This window comes from Brachionichthys hirsutus, chromosome 20 (assembly GCF_040956055.1).
Source record: "Brachionichthys hirsutus isolate HB-005 chromosome 20, CSIRO-AGI_Bhir_v1, whole genome shotgun sequence".
In the NCBI taxonomy this organism is placed as follows: Eukaryota; Metazoa; Chordata; class Actinopteri; order Lophiiformes; family Brachionichthyidae; genus Brachionichthys; species Brachionichthys hirsutus.
Genome location: NC_090916.1, coordinates 10,814,201 through 10,826,620, shown reverse-complemented (window position 1 = coordinate 10,826,620; position 12,420 = coordinate 10,814,201). Strand labels below are relative to the sequence as shown.

The 12,420-nt window shown below is 43.2% G+C and overlaps 1 long non-coding RNA gene across 1 annotated transcript; it reads left to right on the top strand.

Moving 5' to 3' along the window:
• Nucleotides 1-11,645: 11,645 nt before the first annotated feature.
• Nucleotides 11,646-12,420, top strand: LOC137909016 (uncharacterized). Its single transcript, XR_011105987.1, has 3 exons — nucleotides 11,646-11,698; nucleotides 11,926-12,060; nucleotides 12,356-12,420. It is a non-coding gene; the product is annotated as an uncharacterized lncRNA (long non-coding RNA).

Below are 12,420 nucleotides of genomic sequence, written 5' to 3'. Positions count from 1 at the left end.
ATACATGCTACTGTGTGACTGTACTTGTACTGTAATACATACTACTGTTTGACTGTATTTGTACTGTAATACATGCTACTGTGTGACTGTACTTGTACTGTAATACATACTACTGTGTGACTGTATTTGTACTGTAATACATGCTACTGTGTGACTGTACTTGTACTGTAATACATACTACTGTGTGACTGTATTTGTACTGTAATACATGCTACTGTGTGACTGTACTTGTACTGTAATACATACTACTGTGTGACTGTACTTGTACTGTAATACATGCTACTGTTTGACTGTACTTGTACTGTAATACATACTACTGTGTGACTGTACTTGTACTGTAATACATGCTACTGTGTGACTGTATTTGTACTATAATACATGCTACTGTGTGACTGTACTTGTACTGTAATACATGCTACTGTGTGACTGTATTTGTACTGTAATACATGCTACTGTGTGACTGTACTTGTACTGTAATACATACTACTGTGTGACTGTACTTGTACTGTAATACATGCTACTGTTTGACTGTACTTGTACTGTAATACATACTACTGTGTGACTGTACTTGTACTGTAATACATGCTACTGTGTGACTGTATTTGTACTGTAATACATGCTACTGTGTGACTGTACTTGTACTGTAATACATGCTACTGTGTGACTGTACTTGTACTGTAATACATGCTACTGTGTGACTGTACTTGTACTGTAATACATACTACTGTGTGACTGAACTTGTACTGTAATACATGCTACTGTGTGACTGTACTTGTACTGTAATACATGCTACTGTGTGACTGTACTTGTACTGTAATACATACTACTGTGTGACTGTACTTGTACTGTAATACATGCTACTGTTTGACTGTACTTGTACTGTAATACATACTACTGTTTGACTGTATTTGTACTGTAATACATGCTACTGTGTGACTGTACTTGTACTGTAATACATGCTACTGTGTGACTGTATTTGTACTGTAATACATACTACTGTGTGACTGTACTTGTACTGTAATACATACTACTGTGTGACTGTACTTGTACTGTAATACATGCTACTGTGTGACTGTACTTGTACTGTAATACATGCTACTGTGTGACTGTACTTGTACTGTAATACATACTACTGTGTGACTGTACTTGTACTGTAATACATGCTACTGTGTGACTGTACTTGTACTGTAACATTCTATCTAATAAATATATTCATTCATTCATTCAAGCCACTTTTTCTGTTCGTGCTTCCCACACTTGGAGTTCCATACCGACCACGATACGTGAACTCTGACCTCTTTTACCCAAAAATTTAAAGCATGGCTATTGGAAGAGCAACATTGTAGCCACAATCATGCATAAATTGATATATTTGTTTACCGTTGGCTAAATGTTGGGCTACCATCCCCAGATTTACTGATCATGTCTTCATCCTCATTATTTGTTTTGTACTATTTAGTAGAACTGTTCTACTTGTTATGACTGTTGTTTTATTGATTTTGTGGTTTTATGTTGTTGATGTCAAAGAGACTAAAGACGGAAATTAGCCGTTGGCTATAATCTTGCATATTTACGTGTAAACGTTCATCAATATGTATTGTCCCTGTTTAAATAAGCTCAAACTCAAACTCAATGTAGCGTGATCATCTGCAGCCAGCGATGGCCAAGTGGGGCGTGTCATCATGAGGCGGGGGTGTCCTGACCTCCACGGCGGGGGCTCCGCCGAACCCCTGAGGCCGACTCACTGAACACAGGGTGACCTCCAAGAGTGGAGGGAGGAGCACCAGGTGGACTTCACCTTCTGTAGTTTAAAGGAGGTCGGTGACTGTCAGGTAGGAGAGAGGGTAGCCAGCCAGGGTAGGCTGGTGGTGAGGAAGAGGAGTCTAGTGGTGAAGACGAGGAAGAGGACGAAGGCAGAGCAGAGGACAGAGTGGTGGAGGCTGAAGAATGAAGAGTGTCGAGTGGCTTTCAGGGACGACGTGAGACAGACTCTGTGTGGACAAGAGAGGCTTCCAGAAGACTGGAATACAACAGCTCAGGTGATCAGGGAGACAGGTAGGAGAGGACTGGGTGTGTCTTCTGGAAGGAAAGGAGATAAGGAGACCTGCTGGTGGAACCAGGAAGTGCAGAAGTGTACACAGGAAAAGAGGTTAGGTAAGGAGAAGTGGGACAGAAGAGAGTAAACAGAGTACAGGGAGAGGAGACACAAGGCAAAGGTAGAGGTCAAAGGTCAGACAGAGGACATCTGATGACCTGTATGCAGAAAGGATGTTCAGCATGTTAGTGATGAAGAGTAGAGACAGGAAGGATGTTCAGCATGTTAGAGTGATGAAGAGTAGAGACAGGAAGGATGTTCAGCATGTTAGTGATGAAGAGTAGAGACAGGAAGGATGTTCAGCATGTTAGAGTGATGAAGAGTAGAGACAGGAAGGATGTTCAGCATGTTAGTGATGAAGAGTAGAGACAGGAAGGATGTTCAGCATGTTAGAGTGATGAAGAGTAGAGACAGGAAGGATGTTCAGCATGTTAGAGTGATGAAGAGTAGAGACAGGAAGGATGTTCAGCATGTTAGAGTGATGAAGAGTAGAGACAGGAAGGATGTTCAGCATGTTAGTGATGAAGAGTAGAGACAGGAAGGATGTTCAGCATGTTAGAGTGATGAAGAGTAGAGACAGGAAGGATGTTCAGCATGTTAGAGTGATGAAGAGTAGAGACAGGAAGGATGTTCAGCATGTTAGTGATGAAGAGTAGAGACAGGAAGGATGTTCAGCATGTTAGTGTGATGAAGAGTAGAGACAGGAAGGATGTTCAGCATGTTAGAGTGATGAAGAGTAGAGACAGGAAGGATGTTCAGCATGTTAGAGTGATGAAGAGTAGAGACAGGAAGGATGTTCAGCATGTTAGTGATGAAGAGTAGAGACAGGAAGGATGTTCAGCATGTTAGTGATGAAGAGTAGAGACAGGAAGGATGTTCAGCATGTTAGAGTGATGAAGAGTAGAGACAGGAAGGATGTTCAGCATGTTAGAGTGATGAAGAGTAGAGACAGGAAGGATGTTCAGCATGTTAGAGTGATGAAGAGTAGAGACAGGAAGGATGTTCAGCATGTTAGAGTGATGAAGAGTAGAGACAGGAAGGATGTTCAGCATGTTAGTGATGAAGAGTAGAGACAGGAAGGATGTTCAGCATGTTAGTGATGAAGAGTAGAGACAGGAAGGATGTTCAGCATGTTAGAGTGATGAAGAGTAGAGACAGGAAGGATGTTCAGCATGTTCGAGTGATGAAGAGTAGAGACAGGAAGGATGTTCAGCATGTTAGTGATGAAGAGTAGAGACAGGAAGGATGTTCAGCATGTTAGTGATGAAGAGTAGAGACAGGAAGGATGTTCAGCATGTTAGTGATGAAGAGTAGAGACAGGAAGGATGTTCAGCATGTTAGTGATGAAGAGTAGAGACAGGAAGGATGTTCAGCATGTTAGAGTGATGAAGAGTAGAGACAGGAAGGATGTTCAGCATGTTAGAGTGATGAAGAGTAGAGACAGGAAGGATGTTCAGCATGTTAGAGTGATGAAGAGTAGAGACAGGAAGGATGTTCAGCATGTTCGAGTGATGAAGAGTAGAGACAGGAAGGATGTTCAGCATGTTAGTGATGAAGAGTAGAGACAGGAAGGATGTTCAGCATGTTAGAGTGATGAAGAGTAGAGACAGGAAGGATGTTCAGCATGTCAGAGTGATGAAGAGTAGAGACAGGAAGGATGTTCAGCATGTTAGTGATGAAGAGTAGAGACAGGAAGGATGTTCAGCATGTTAGTGATGAAGAGTAGAGACAGGAAGGATGTTCAGCATGTTAGTGATGAAGAGTAGAGACAGGAAGGATGTTCAGCATGTTAGAGTGATGAAGAGTAGAGACAGGAAGGATGTTCAGCGTGTTAGAGTGATGAAGAGTAGAGACAGGAAGGATGTTCAGCATGTTAGTGATGAAGAGTAGAGACAGGAAGGATGTTCAGCATGTTAGTGATGAAGAGTAGAGACAGGAAGGATGTTCAGCATGTTAGAGTGATGAAGAGTAGAGACAGGAAGGATGTTCAGCATGTTAGTGATGAAGAGTAGAGACAGGAAGGATGTTCAGCATGTTAGTGATGAAGAGTAGAGACAGGAAGGATGTTCAGCATGTTAGTGATGAAGAGTAGAGACAGGAAGGATGTTCAGCATGTTAGTGATGAAGAGTAGAGACAGGAAGGATGTTCAGCATGTTAGAGTGATGAAGGGTAGAGACAGGAAGGATGTTCAGCATGTTAGTGATGAAGAGTAGAGACAGGAAGGATGTTCAGCATGTTAGTGATGAAGAGTAGAGACAGGAAGGATGTTCAGCATGTTAGTGATGAAGAGTAGAGACAGGAAGGATGTTCAGCATGTTAGAGTGATGAAGAGTAGAGACAGGAAGGATGTTCAGCATGTTAGTGATGAAGAGTAGAGACAGGAAGGATGTTCAGCATGTTAGTGATGAAGAGTAGAGACAGGAAGGATGTTCAGCATGTTAGTGATGAAGAGTAGAGACAGGAAGGATGTTCAGCATGTTAGAGTGATGAAGAGTAGAGACAGGAAGGATGTTCAGCATGTTAGTGATGAAGAGTAGAGACAGGAAGGATGTTCAGCATGTTAGAGTGATGAAGAGTAGAGACAGGAAGGATGTTCAGCATGTTAGAGTGATGAAGAGTAGAGACAGGAAGGATGTTCAGCATGTTAGAGTGATGAAGAGTAGAGACAGGAAGGATGTTCAGCATGTTAGAGTGATGAAGAGTAGAGACAGGAAGGATGTTCAGCATGTTAGAGTGATGAAGAGTAGAGACAGGAAGGATGTTCAGCATGTTAGTGATGAAGAGTAGAGACAGGAAGGATGTTCAGCATGTTAGTGATGAAGAGTAGAGACAGGAAGGATGTTCAGCATGTTAGAGTGATGAAGAGTAGAGACAGGAAGGATGTTCAGCATGTTAGTGATGAAGAGTAGAGACAGGAAGGATGTTCAGCATGTTAGAGTGATGAAGAGTAGAGACAGGAAGGATGTTCAGCATGTTCGAGTGATGAAGAGTAGAGACAGGAAGGATGTTCAGCATGTTAGTGATGAAGAGTAGAGACAGGAAGGATGTTCAGCATGTTAGAGTGATGAAGAGTAGAGACAGGAAGGATGTTCAGCATGTTAGTGCTGAAGAGTAGAGACAGGAAGGATGTTCAGCATGTTAGAGTGATGAAGAGTAGAGACAGGAAGGATGTTCAGCATGTTAGAGTGATGAAGAGTAGAGACAGGAAGGATGTTCAGCATGTTAGAGTGATGAAGAGTAGAGACAGGAAGGATGTTCAGCATGTTAGTGCTGAAGAGTAGAGACAGGAAGGATGTTCAGCATGTTAGAGTGATGAAGAGTAGAGACAGGAAGGATGTTCAGCATGTTAGAGTGATGAAGAGTAGAGACAGGAAGGATGTTCAGCATGTTAGAGTGATGAAGAGTAGAGACAGGAAGGATGTTCAGCATGTTCGAGTGATGAAGAGTAGAGACAGGAAGGATGTTCAGCATGTTAGTGATGAAGAGTAGAGACAGGAAGGATGTTCAGCATGTTAGAGTGATGAAGAGTAGAGACAGGAAGGATGTTCAGCATGTCAGAGTGATGAAGAGTAGAGACAGGAAGGATGTTCAGCATGTTAGTGATGAAGAGTAGAGACAGGAAGGATGTTCAGCATGTTAGTGATGAAGAGTAGAGACAGGAAGGATGTTCAGCATGTTAGTGATGAAGAGTAGAGACAGGAAGGATGTTCAGCATGTTAGAGTGATGAAGAGTAGAGACAGGAAGGATGTTCAGCGTGTTAGAGTGATGAAGAGTAGAGACAGGAAGGATGTTCAGCATGTTAGAGTGATGAAGGGTAGAGACAGGAAGGATGTTCAGCATGTTAGAGTGATGAAGAGTAGAGACAGGAAGGATGTTCAGCATGTTAGTGATGAAGAGTAGAGACAGGAAGGATGTTCAGCATGTTAGAGTGATGAAGAGTAGAGACAGGAAGGATGTTCAGCATGTTAGAGTGATGAAGAGTAGAGACAGGAAGGATGTTCAGCATGTTAGAGTGATGAAGAGTAGAGACAGGAAGGATGTTCAGCATGTTAGTGATGAAGAGTAGAGACAGGAAGGATGTTCAGCATGTTAGAGTGATGAAGAGTAGAGACAGGAAGGATGTTCAGCATGTTAGAGTGATGAAGAGTAGAGACAGGAAGGATGTTCAGCATGTTAGAGTGATGAAGAGTAGAGACAGGAAGGATGTTCAGCATGTTAGTGATGAAGAGTAGAGACAGGAAGGATGTTCAGCATGTTAGTGATGAAGAGTAGAGACAGGAAGGATGTTCAGCATGTTAGTGATGAAGAGTAGAGACAGGAAGGATGTCCAGCATGTTAGAGTGATGAAGAGTAGAGACAGGAAGGATGTTCAGCATGTTAGAGTGATGAAGAGTAGAGACAGGAAGGATGTTCAGCATGTTAGAGTGATGAAGAGTAGAGACAGGAAGGATGTTCAGCATGTCAGAGTGATGAAGAGTAGAGACAGGAAGGATGTTCAGCATGTTAGAGTGATGAAGAGTAGAGACAGGAAGGATGTTCAGCATGTTAGAGTGATGAAGAGTAGAGACAGGAAGGATGTCCAGCATTTAGAGGAATTAATGAATGAGGAAGATGAGAGAGAACAAAGGGGAGTAGAGGAACCTGTTGTGGACCAGGAAGTGATGAAGAGGATGAAGAGGATGAAGAATGGGAAGGCAGCTGGACCAGAGACATACCTGTGCAGGTGTGGAAGTGTCTAGGAGAGGAAGCTGCAGAGTTTTTAACGGGTTGTTGAATACAATCCTAGAGGAAGAAGATGAAGAGGAACGGAGGAGAAGAGTTCTGGTGTTCTTCAAGAAGAAGGGAGACAAACAGAGTTGTAGAAACTACAGAGGATAAAGCTGATGAGATACGATGAGGTTATGGGAAAAGGTGTTTGAGGCTAGACTAAGGACAGAAGTGAGTATTTGTGAGCAGCAGTATTGCTTCATGCTGATGAAGAGTACCACAGACACAACGTTAGCGTTGATGCTAGCAATGGAGAAGAACAGGAAGCTCAGAAGGAGCTGCACTCTGCTGCTCATGCCATCTGTCTGGCAGCGGCGCCCTCTAGTGGTGGGAGAGTTCTTTAGTTTCTTCTTCCTGCCTTTAGATCCGGGGAGTCGAACCTGTCCGAGACACTCCAGGTTTTCTTTCCAACCATCTCTCCAGCAGCTGATCTCACTAATGAGTTCCTTCTCTCTCATTGGAGCAGGCGTTGATAATTAAAATCACCTGCTTTAGTAACCGGCTGGAAGGAAAACCTGCAGCGTCTCGGCCCTCCACCGGACAGGTTCGACACCCCTGCTTTAGATCCGTCCAACCAACAGAACGGACCTCTGATCCACGCCGCAGAAGAACCTCCGCAGATGGTTCTCGTTTGTTCTGGATTTAACATAAAGCACTCGTCTCGGCTTTGTTCTTCTACTCTTATGTAGAACCTGAGCCTCCTAAAGAGCTACAAAATAAACACTTACGTTTTGAGCGTTGCAAACAAATGGAAAAGAGTGAGGAGAGGAGAAATAATTTTCCCAACATTTTTTAATAAATAAAGGAAGAGACAGGAGGCGGAGCTAGAAGCGGAGGAGATGAAGATGCTGAGGTTCTCCTTGGGAGGGACCAGGTTGGACAGGATTAGAAATGAGACAATAAGAGGGACAGTGAAGGTTAGACGTTTTGGAGACAAGGTCAGAGAGACCAGACTTTGATGGTTTGGACATGTCCAGAGGAGAGACAGGGACTATATCGGTAGAAGGACGATGAGGATGGAACTGCCAGGGAACAGGACTAGAGGACGACCCAGGAGAAGAGACATGGACGTAGTGAGGGAGGACATGAGAGTGGCTGGTGTTGGGGAGGACGATGCAAAGGACAGGGCTAGAGGACGACCCAGGAGAAGAGACATGGACGTAGTGAGGGAGGACATGAGAGTGGCTGGTGTTGGGGAGGACAATGCAAAGGACAGGACTAGAGGACGACCAGGAGGAGAGACATGGACGTAGTGACGGAGGACATGAGAGTGGCTGGTGTTGGGAGGACGATGCAAAGGACAGGACTAGAGGACGACCCAGGAGGAGAGACATGGACGTAGTGAGGGAGGACATGAGAGTGGCTGGTGTTGGGAGGACGATGCAAAGGACAGGACTAGAGGACGACCCAGGAGAAGAGACATGGACGTAGTGAGGGAGGACATGAGAGTGGCTGGTGTTGGGAGGACGATGCAAAGGACAGGACTAGAGGACGACCCAGGAGGAGAGACATGGACGTAGTGAGGGAGGATGATGATTTTCTATGGCGACCCCTGACGGGACAAGATGAACGTACAGTAGTAGTAGTAGTGTTGCTGATAATAATAATAATAATAATAATAGGCTTTATTTATATAGCACTTTTTTAGAAATAAAATTCCCAAAGTGCTTTAACAGATAATAACAAATCAACATGAATCATATAAACAAAAAATACATATTAAACAAACATTAATCAATGTAAAATGGGTGTATAAAAGCAACAGTGGCGTCAGGGCACAAGCGATGAGACTCGGTACCCAGCAATAATCATAAAATAATAAAACAATGTTCAAAATATAAAAATAAATACATTTAAAAAAAATTAATTAAAGTAAATGAAAAGTAATTAAAACAGTGGACACCATCAATTAAAAGCCAGTCTATAGAAATACGTTTTTAGAAGTGTTTCAAAAGAAGTAACTGAATCTGCAAGCCTTATATTTTCAGGCAGGTCGTTCCAAAGCCGAGGGGGAGGGGCCCTGATGGCGAATGCTCTGTCACCTTTTGATTTTAACCTCGACTTTGGAAGTACCAGAAATCCTCGACCCCAGGATCTCAGGCTGCGGGGGGGCTCATATAAAGTCAATAAATCATAAATATAAGTTGGGCCCAGACCCATAAGAGCCTTAAAAGCGATCAGTAAAATCTTAAAATCAATTCTAAATTGGACTGGCAGCCAGTGCAGCGAAGCAAGGACTGGGGTGACGTGATGGCGTCTGTTAAAACCAGTAAGAAGCCGAGCTGCTGCGTTCTGCGCTAGTTGGAGGCGGGACAGTGATTTGTTGTTTGTGCCAGACAGGAGAGAATTGCAGTATCGAGTCTTGAGAAGATGAGTGTGTGGATTACTTTCTCCAGGTCTGACTGTTGTAGCGTGTGCTTTAATTAATCGGAGGTGAAAGAAGCACGATCGATCAGTCGAGTTGACGTGTGAGGTGAAGTACAGATTGTGATCAAATATAACTCCCAGGTTTTTTGCAGTGGGTTTGAGGTTATGTGATAGTGGACCAAGTACTGAAGGACAGAAGGGATCAGGGGGGTTAAATAGAATGATTTCTGATTTGGAGTTATTTAATTGAAGAAGGTTATGTGCCATCCAACAGTTAACATCGTCTAGACAATTAAAAACAGCAGCTAGGCTTGCTGGGTCACCAGGTCTCAGGGGAAGGTATATCTGTGTGTCGTCTGCATAACAATGAAAGGAGACGTTATGCCGCCGGATGATCTGGCCCAGCGGAAGCATGTAAATTGAAAGTAAAATTGGGCCTAAAATCGAACCTTGCGGTACACCACAGCTGATGGGTGCTTTAGAAGAAACATAATTATCTATGTTGACTGCAAAAGTTCTTTTAAAAAGATACGATTCGAACCAGCTTAGTGCCTCGTCCGTGATCCCAACCCATGTTTTTAAACGATCAATTAAAATCACATGGTCCACTGTATCAAAAGCTGCGCTTAAATCTAAAGGAATTAAGACAGCACTGTCCCCCCTGTCAACAGCTAAAAGAAGATCGTTTGATACTTTGAGAAGTGCCGTTTCAGTACTGTGCCGTGCTCTAAAACCAGACTGAAACTCTTCAAATATATTATTATGACACATAAAATCTAAAAGCTGCGTTAAAACCACTTTTTCTAAAATTTTTGATAAGAAAGAAAGTTTTGATATGGGCCTAAAATTGCTTAAAACAGTATTGTCAAGGTTCGGTTTCTTAAGAAGAGGTTGGACCACAGCATGTTTAAAAACTGAAGGGAAAACACCTTCCTCCAGGGAGCAATTAGTAATTGTTAAAATGCTGGGTCCAACAGTGTTGATAACCTCTTTTTAAAACTTAGTGGGAATCAAATCAATGCTGCAGGTTGCAGCTTTCATGCCTGCAATGATTTCAGTTAAAAAAGACAGTGAAACCGGTTCAAAGTTACTAAAATAAGTGTCGATGTTACTGAAAGTATCTAAAACACGCGTTGGGGGGGGGATTTGTTCCCGAATGACCTTGACTTTGTTCACAAAAAACTTTAAAAAATCCTTACACAGCTCTGAGGATGGGTTAATAAAATGACAGGAGGGGGGGCGTGTGACTGAATTTAAAACTTTAAAAAGAGCTCTGGGATTGTTGCTATGTGTTGAGATCAGGTTAGAATAAAACGATGCTCTTGCTTCTTTAACTGATGTCTGGTATGTTTTTAAAGCTTCTTTCCATATTTCATAAAACACAAGTAGACCAGATTTTTTCCATTTACGTTCTTTCCTCCTGTCGTCTCTCTTTAGTTCATTTAGGGCCTCATTTAGCCAGGGTTGTGGTGCTCTGTTTTTCTTATTGGTCTTGTATGGGGCGACAGAGTCCAAAATATCCTCACAAGTAGTGTTAAAAAGAGAGACCAGCTCCTCTATGTTAAAAGGTGGAGTAAAAGCAGTTAACGAAGCAGCAGTAAAACGCTCAACAAACTTGGTACTTGACAAAGAGTTAAAAACCCGACGGCATACGGGTGCGCTGTGATTAAAAGACTGAGGGGATAAAATCGCACTAAATAAAATGGCCTTATGATCGGACACACAGATATCCTTAGTCTCAACGTTTTCAGGAGTGACGCCACTGTGCAGGACTAAATCCAAGGTATGACCTTTGTTGTGTGTTGGAACTTGGACTGCCTGAGAGAGACCAAGAGAGTCAATCGTTTCAATAAAATCATTGACAAGGGGGTGAGTGGGACAAAAAACATGTATGTTAAAATCTCCTAAAATAAGAATCCGGTCGTGCTTTGTTATAAAATATGATACCAGCTCAGCAAACTCTTGAATAAAAACACTGTTTGTTTTTGGTGGTCTATAAATTATTATAATTATAGTGGAATCACATGAATTCACCATAAAACCAAGATATTCAAAAGATGTGTAGCTGTTGTATGAAACTGGTATGCATTTAAAAACATGTCTAAAGATGGCAGCTACCCCCCCACCCTTACCTGACAGCCGTGGTTGATTAAGATGGGTGTAGTCTGGCGGGGTAGCTTCAATAAGGGCGCTGTCGTCTCCCTCAGGTAGCCAAGTTTCCGTAATAATAAAAAAGTCCAGATTGTTTAACGTGATTAAAATCATGACATAAAAATGATTTATTAAGAGAGCGGACATTTAAAAGACAATGTGTGTCTGTTGTGTGTCGTATTTCAGCCCCTACGTGTCGGCAGACATGACTAAGATGGCTCAAGCTTTCAACACCACGGTGGCAGCTCTAGAGGACGAGCTTACCCAACTCATTCTGGAGGGGCTCATTAATGCACGGATCGACTCCCACAGCAAGGTGACGCGCGCACACACACACACACCTCATGACTTCAGATGAAATGGCAGCACTAGCATACTTTTCCATGCATGTGTTTAAAGGAAAGCTTTTTAAGTTGCTGCTGGCTCCTCCCTCTTCTGGGGCAGCCTTGTCAAATCACTCAGAACACTGTGGATAGGCAAAGTGGAACAAATAATCGATCTCTGAACTGACAGTTCTAAAGCGACTCTCTGATGTGCTGACAGATTCTTTATGCGAGGGACGTGGATCAGAGGAGCACCACGTTTGAGAAGTCGCTCCATATGGGCAAAGAGTTCCAGAGACGCGCCAAAGCCATGATCCTCCGGGCTGCAGTGCTGCGCAACCAGATCCACGTCAAGGTAGAGAAAATGTTTCTGCTGACGGTCTCCAGGTGAAGGGACGAGCCCAAAGTGCAGCAGCCGAGGCAAGAACGGAGCTTACGACAGTCCGAAGTTAACGTCTGAGGAATGAGTCACTGTTGAGCCGGTGCTCTGTGGTGCCATCAGCTCCCCCACCCCCGTCTGTCTTCAACACAGGGTCTCGTTTGTGGATCTTATGAGGGGGGTGGGGAGCTATGTTGGATTAAATGTTGGACTAAAAGTCTGACATTTTAACATGAAATACTCAAAGACCTTTGTCGTGTCTGTTTCTCAGTCGCCACCCAGAGAAGGCGGCCAGGGTGAACTGACACCAGCCAACAGCCAGACCAGAATGAGCAC